The 7,597-nt window shown below is 48.2% G+C and overlaps 1 long non-coding RNA gene across 1 annotated transcript; it reads left to right on the top strand.

The window, feature by feature from the left end:
* Positions 1-456: 456 nt before the first annotated feature.
* On the top strand, positions 457-6,757 carry LOC139084500 (uncharacterized). The gene is made up of 4 exons (XR_011541929.1): positions 457-3,414; positions 3,671-3,747; positions 3,885-4,037; positions 6,657-6,757. It is a non-coding gene; the product is annotated as an uncharacterized lncRNA (long non-coding RNA).
* The last annotated feature ends 840 nt before the right edge of the window (positions 6,758-7,597 follow it).

Here is a 7,597-nt window from a genome sequence, read left to right as displayed (position 1 = left end):
GGGAGCCAGAGCACTTGCTGCCCTCGGCTGGGAGGGCTTCTCCCTTAGAAGGACCCACATCTCAGCTTAATAAAAGGGCTACGGATGCCTTTAGGGCTCCCTGGGGGCGATTGTCCTTTAATGACATGAAGACTTCTTTAGGGCACCTGTGTAAGGTTTATCCTTTCTTTGTAGAATCTTCTGGCTTTAGCGCTGAGAAGAACGCTAGCCATTACTGTGCTCTCCCAGCGTCCCCCCAAGGGCCCTGCACCCCACGAGGCTCTGCATTAACCAGATGCTTTTGCTGAATGTAGGAGATTTTTTTGGAAACTCATATTTTAGCTTTAATACTTTTGTAAATTTGATATTCTACTCTTCTAAAAATCTGATTGTTTTAATGAAATCATAATGTTTTCAGTATCTATCAAATAATGACTTTCCAAGAAGAATATCCCATGTGTTCCTTTGTCTTCACATGCCCCAAGCTTGAGTATCAGGACTGAGAAATACAGACACAGCAGAATCTCTCCTTTTACGGGTGAGGGACCAAGGCTCCAAGGTTGGTCGATGGTCCTCAGTCCTGGGGTGACCCGGAGTCCAGGCTGGTCAGCTCCCTGTGCTGACTCCTGCCTGGACGTCCTCCCCTCACAGTCGTCGGCTCTGGGGTCCTCCTCAGCCTCGGACTGGGGTTTCGTTGGAGAGAAAGGAGACGAGAGGTAATATCTTCCAGATGTCAAAAAGATGACGTTACTTCTACAATTTAATTGCTTGTAATAATGAAGGGGTTGAGAGAAGCAGGGAGTAATTAAAGATTTTGAGTAAAGCAGAAGTTCAGGTTTAGCAAGTTAATGATGTTGGCAGGCGCAGAGGACAGGGAACTCCAAAGCCACAACCACCTACCCTTTTTGAGAAGAATGTGGCTATGGTGACTGTGTGTTACAAACCAAAACTACAGCCTGACAAAGAAATCGAAAACACGCTTTAAAGAAAAGAAGTCACTTTTGACTTAGGAATTTATTTTTTGTAAGCCTTAATAAAGGAATACAAATAAATCTATATACTTACACATTTTAAATAGCCTTTTGGAAAAGAATGAAAGTACCTATAATTGGGACTCCCCCAGAAAGTCTGCCTTATAAAATCTGCCTCAAGAGAGAAAGAGGACTTTTTTTGATGTGTTGCATTCATGAGTTCGTGGGTTTTAGAAGTTTTCATTTTGCTGCATATTCACTCCCTCCATCACATCACTGAACTCCCGTGGGTCAATTCCTGCATCTGTAAAATGACAGAATTATACAATTGCTATGGACCTTTAAAGTTTTGAAATTCTGTGAATCTATGCCTGCCTCAAGCATTTCCTTTCAAACGTGCCTTTCATATTTTATTTAACAAATGACTTCACTGGTTGGTAGAGGAAAGAGACTTGAAGGACCGGCACGTGTACCACCTCTTGCTACGGCCCTGAGAGAATGCTGTCCTGAAGTCAGCCCCCAGCCTCCGATGCACTGCGAGAATCTCAGGGGCTAGACAGGAATGGCCAACGGCAGGTACTCAAGTGTTACCAACAAAGGAAGGGTTGAATGAATGTGTCTGTATCTATTGTTACTTTGGATGTTAGTTCAGGAAATGCCTTTTTTTTTTTTCCTGGGAGGACATCTGTCATTTTATTAAAATACTTTGTATAAAGTTTTCAAACTGAAGCAAAGTGATTGCCCTTACAAGCTCACAATTTATATAACAAATTAGCATAAACTGATACTCATTTTAATAGAAGGTGATGGAAGAAAATATGGAATTTATTTTGTGAAATCTTGGTATGTAGCTAACTAAAATATTTTAATAACTTTATTGATACATAATTCACATGCCATAATGTTCACCCAGTTAAAGTATACAATTCAATGGTTTTTAATAAATTTATAGAGTTGCTCAATTGTCACAATAATTTAGAACATTGTCATCACCCTAACAAGAAACTTTGTACCCATTAGCTGTCATCTCCCTTCCCCTCTCCCCACCTCTCCTCACTCCTCAGTCCCAAGCAACCACTAGTCTACTTTCTTCCTCTATAAATGTGCCTTTTCTGGACATTTCGTATAAAGCTAAATAAAAGATGACATTACTTATTGTAACATAATCCCGATTATGATATGTCCAATCCACCCTTGTGGACAAGCACATGCATATTTACCCAAATTCACATATCCAAATCAAAGGAGGCACACTTCGATATCAAAGTGGATTGCCTTCCATCATTTATACTTCTCTTTATTTTCCAACTTTCTGCACTGAGGATGCGTTGGTTCTCTATCAAATGTTGTTCTTTTGAATTTTAACAGTTTTTAGGCCACTTAGGTCATATTGATGATGCTGTGAAGTGATTGTAGAGGGTGTATAGGGTCTTCATTTTTATGAAGTAATGAAGAATTAGACTAATGTTGAAATATGTCTACTTCATGATGAACCTCTCTTTTCAAGTTTAGCAGCTTTACCTTTTAGTCCATATTTTCCCAATCCTTTATTATAAATTTGATTTCTGCTTACACATGATATAGTTTGTAAGAGCTTTTAAATCCTTTCTGGAATTAGGCCCAATATAAACAAACTACAGGTAAATCATATCAAAGATTGACCCATTTAATACAGATATGAGCGAGAAATGGATGAGAGAGGAAAACCCTCAGGGACTGGAACCTGTAGTCACATACCTCAGCTCACCTTTCCAGATTTGCCAACAAGGAGAACCGTGACTGATTTGGATTCTCTGCTTTCTGTTCTTGTTCCCTGGAGGCGTTCCTTCTGTGTAAGGAAACGTCAGATTTGGGAACTAGACAAGCTATTTCAGAATTACGCGTGGTGAGGATTACAAATGCGAGGCTCACTAAATCAAGAGCTCCAGAAGCAGCGTCTTGGAATTTGTCTTTAACGACAACCCTGGTGCTTCCAGTGTACACACAAGTCCAGAAGCCCAGAGTGGAAGCAGAGGCGAGAGGCTGGGGTGTCACACCGACAGACAACGACCCCACCGACCACCCGCACAGGACCCTCCTTTTCTGAGGAAGGCACAGGTTGACTAAATGATTGCAACGTGGCAATCTTGAGTTTCTAGACTGTTGCCAGAAAGGCTTCCTTGGCCCTCAGCCAGGGCCCCACCCCTATAATCCTGCCTTCCCCCAACTCCTACCACGGGCTCCAATCCCGAAGATTTTGGGGGCCCCCGGAACTGGGCTTTTCTCACCACGGATAAACAGTGTTTGTGTGTACAAACCCAGTGGCCTCCCCAGGAGACTGCAGACATACTTTGTGGTACTTCACCTAAGTGTGGCTCTTCTGAGCGCAGATCCACTTTCCCTCTGAGGCTGACTCTTCCAGGATGGCCTTCCTCGGTTCCAGCTTGGGCCACCCTGGGCCACCCTGGGGCCCCTCTGCACACAGGTGAGATCTACCAGGAAAGCAGTTCCAACGGCTTAACTTGCCTCAGGCTGGGTCTTGGGGAGAAATGTTTCATTCCCAGGTGCAAAAGCAGAAAACACGCAAACGTAAGTTGTTTGCTAAAGTGAAAAATGTGAGCGTGGACATTCCTTAATACACGGTTTATGTTTCAGTGTAAGTTTTCCTGTAACATTGGGGTTAAAGAGGAAAGGAACTGGAAGTGGAATTGGTAATTCGGTAACTTCCATTCTGCTTTTAGGTTTGTGTATCCAGAAAAAAACAATCGCCGCTTTATCAAGAGAAAGACATCTGAAGGCAGTCTCAGATTGCAAATTTGTGAGTGACGTGTGCGGGGGTGGGGGACATGTGTGTGTGTGAGGTGTGTAATTCCAAAGATTCTTTCTAGCTTTCAACCTTTCCACAATCCATCAACAACTTAGACTAATAACAGGGTTTTCCTTCTTTTTTCATAGAAAATAAATTTTCTGCAAAGCAGATACAATTTGTTCTCCTTGAGTTATGGAAACAAAGAGGCTTTAGGACGGTGCTGTCCTCCCATCTTCAGATGTCAGAGACACCTTTCTCCTCTTGAAAGAGACAATTTTGTTCTGCTGATGGCAGTACAGGTAGGCACTTGAGTGTGTGAGAGTGTGAGCTGTGTGTGTCTGTGTTTGGTTTGTGTGTGTGAGTGTGTGGGGTGTAAGTATATGTGTGAGAGTGTGGGTGAATATGTGTGTGGATGTGAGTGTATGGTATGGGTGTGTGTATGTTCTGTAAACATCCTAAAGTTAACAAGGCCTGGAAAACACCAAGTGTTCTCGAGCCTTCCACCTTCTAGTGGCTGACTCAAATGGTGCGCGCATTTAGTCAGTCATCCTAAACTGCTGTGCAGTGCCACCGGCTAAGGGGGTTGGAAGAAATGGCCTGGGGTCCAGCCACGTGCCGGAGGCCTGGAGATAGGGCCTGCCCAGCCCACCTGAGCTGGTGCTAATAGACCCCTTGGTGGGCAGAGCCCTCTGGACCCCCAAGCCCTCAAGGTGTCGATTTCACTGCGACTCCCAGTGACGCAGCCTCTGGCCCAAGACTGAACAGCACAGGCCGCAGGCAGCCCTGGTGGTCGCTCCCAGGAGAAGTCTGCTCCCCTGCAATGGTGCTTTCCCGCTGCACCCCGGGCAACCTAACAGAGGGAGAAATTCTCACATTCTCAGAAGTTATTGAAGGAAATGTTCTTAATTTAAGTGTTTTATACATTTTCAAAACTTTTATGACTGCCACTACTATTACATGTAACTTAAGATGGTCTCTAACCTAGACAAAATGATACAGCATATTTCTTTAATTCTTAAATACACTTCCCCCGACATTTTGACATCCTCGAATTCAGGATACGACTTCCTATCAACGGCAGACTGCAGTTTAATTGACAGCATATTTTCATTCTTTTCAAAGCATAAAGTATTGGTATGTCTTTCATACTCATGAAAGATGATAGCATCTCAGCTTGATACAATACTGCCCCATTAATTTACTTAAAGTTTAATATCTCAGAATTCCAGGTGTGTGCTTTGGAGGGAGTTCTTGCTCTTCTAGGAGTGAGATTCTATGCTCCTCGTCAGAAGGACTCATGACCCAGCAGAGATCAGGCAGGCGGCCAGGAGGGGTGGAATGAGAAACCCCTCTGCAGGCCAGAGAGGCATGCAGCCACAGTCCTGCTCCTCTGTCCATGTTCTCAGATTCCGGGGGACAGGGGTCCAGCCTGGAGCCCGGGGGGCCACTCCCAGGGCAGAGACCTCTGGCCAGTCTCACGGGCAGTCAGGCAGGCCTTTGCCCATTAGTGAGGCACCCCACCTTCCCCAGGGCCTCCAGCAGCCACGTGCCCGCGTTCTGCAGGCATTATTCCTCTGAGTCTCAAAGGGGCCCTTTGAGAAAGGCGCTGCTGGTCAAAAAGCAGGGCTCCCAGAGTTCCAAGGATCTCCCTGTTACCATCATTCCTCGAGGGACAGAGCCAGGCTGGGAGCTGGCAGTGCTGCCCCAGAGCCCCCACAGTTGTTGTGGGTCTGGGGGAACCATGGATACCAACCCACCGGCCTGGGGCCTCAGTGCAGCCTGGGAGCACCCGGGAAGCACACGCCCACCTCTAAGACTTCTGCTAGGGCCCCACAGCCCTCCCTGCCCCAAGGGAGATGATTTCCCTTTCCTTCCAGGTCCTGTACAATTCCCACTGCCTCAGGGCAGGCCGGCCTGAGAAAAGAATCTGATTAAACGAATTCACAGGAAATTGTGGGGACAGGAGGGGTTTGGGGAGTTTTCTGCTGAGTGTTGGGCAGTTGTGAGCATTTGAAGGGTTATGAGTGGCACCAAAGAGTGGGGCAAGAGGGTGGGCTTGCTGGAAATGGGCAGGGCTCCTGGGTGGGCGGATCTTAGGTGCCAGGCACCTGGCTGGGTCCGTCATCTCTGTCCCCTGGCCGGCACCGTTTCCCAACATGCGCATGGTGCCGGGCCTGAGCCCGTGCTCCCAACATGCGCATCGTGCCAGGCCTGAGCCGGTGCGCTGGAACCAGCGGCCGCTCCTGTTCTCCCCTCCAAGGCCAGCCGGCCATCTGCGGACTGACGGTGCTTCCACAGGGCAGAGGCGAGGGGACCCAGGCCCCCACGGCCCTCGCCATTTCAGCCATTGGCTCCTACTGGAAGGAATCCCCCACCCTCTTGGGATTCTGTTCAGCTAGCGGCCAGCTTCCTCTCTAAGGCCTCTTGTCTGGCCCTGCGGGAGGGATGCACACAGCCAGCGACTGAGCGGCCCTAGCCCCCTCCGAAGGGCAGGCCAGGCCCCCAGCCCCGCCCCCCAAATCCTGCGGTAATAAGGGCAGAGGAGGGGACATGCAGCTCCCCAGCGCTCACCTCTCAGAGTTCCCGTCTCCCTGTCTTTCCCTCACCGCTCCCTCCCCCATCCCAAAAGGCTCCTTCCTGCGAGAACCGGCTGGAAGGGGGTCATTTCTGCGTCTCTCCCGGCCAGGGCCGCAGCTCGCTGCTCCCGGGCCGCAGGGGCGCCCGGCCCGCAGGGACCCCCCAGTCCTTGCTCAGAGGGCACCCCAGCAGGCCACCCCAGCTAACACCGCCCGTCGCATAGCCCTCTTCTCGACTTGGTTTGCCCCAAAGCACTTGTCATTATTTGACATAGTTTACACTTTATTTTGCCACTAAAATCTAAGTTCCACCAGGGCCATGATTCCCATTTTGTTCGGCAGGCACCGTATCAGCAGCGCCTGGAAGAGCACCTGGCAGGATCTAAGCGCTTGGAAATGCTCTTGATGAAGAAGAAACTATAAAACCGCTCATTATAAAATCATCTTGGTGTGTTGGCTCTAACGTTTGTTTTCATATCCTGCGCCTACCTCCTCAAACACCTCCCCGTTACCCCTCCATCTGCTCGCACATCAACAAACAGGCATGGAGCACAGGCTGGAGAGCAGTATGCACCTGGCTCTGAGGCGTCCCCAGGGACAGTCATGTGAACAGGCGGTCCGGCCCCAGGTTTTCAGGGTCTAGTCCAGAAGGGGGCACGTGAGGCTAACGTTTGGAGTTGTTAGGCCTCTGCAACTACCTGAAGATGGAAGAGAAGGTATCCTGTGCTCTGTGCTCAGAGGAGAGAAGGAAGGCCGCTGCGGCAGAGGCAAAGTCATGTGTCCCTGCCAGCACGCGGCTGGAATAACTCAGGCAGGAGGAGGCCAGAGAAGGACGCAGAGGGGGACCAGCCGTGCACCAGATGCACAGAGAGCAAAACCGTGGGGCCAGCCACTCCTTGGAGGTGAGAGGGAGGCGGGGAGAGAAAAGCCTGAGAAAACATGACTCTGTAGACTCTTTTTTTTTTTATTGAGGTCATAATAGTTTATAACATTGTGAAATTACAGTTGTACATTATTATTTGCCAGTCACCATATAAATGTGCCCCTTCACCCCTCATGCCCAACCCCAACCTCCCTTCCCCTCTGGTAGCCACTCATCTGCTCTCTTTGTCCATGTGTTTCTTTATCTTCCACATATGAGTGAAATCATATGGTGTTTGTCTTTCTCTGTCTGGCTTATTTTGCTTAACATAATACCATCCAGGTCCATCCATGTTCTGGTGAATGGGACGGCTTTGTGTTTTTTTTGGCTGAGTAGTATTCCGTTGTATGTATACACCAAA

The sequence above is a fragment of the Equus przewalskii genome, chromosome 7 (assembly GCF_037783145.1).
Source record: "Equus przewalskii isolate Varuska chromosome 7, EquPr2, whole genome shotgun sequence".
NCBI classification, from domain to species: domain Eukaryota; kingdom Metazoa; phylum Chordata; class Mammalia; order Perissodactyla; family Equidae; genus Equus; species Equus przewalskii.
Note: the sequence above shows the minus strand (reverse complement) of the source record. Positions and strands in the feature narration are given on the sequence as shown.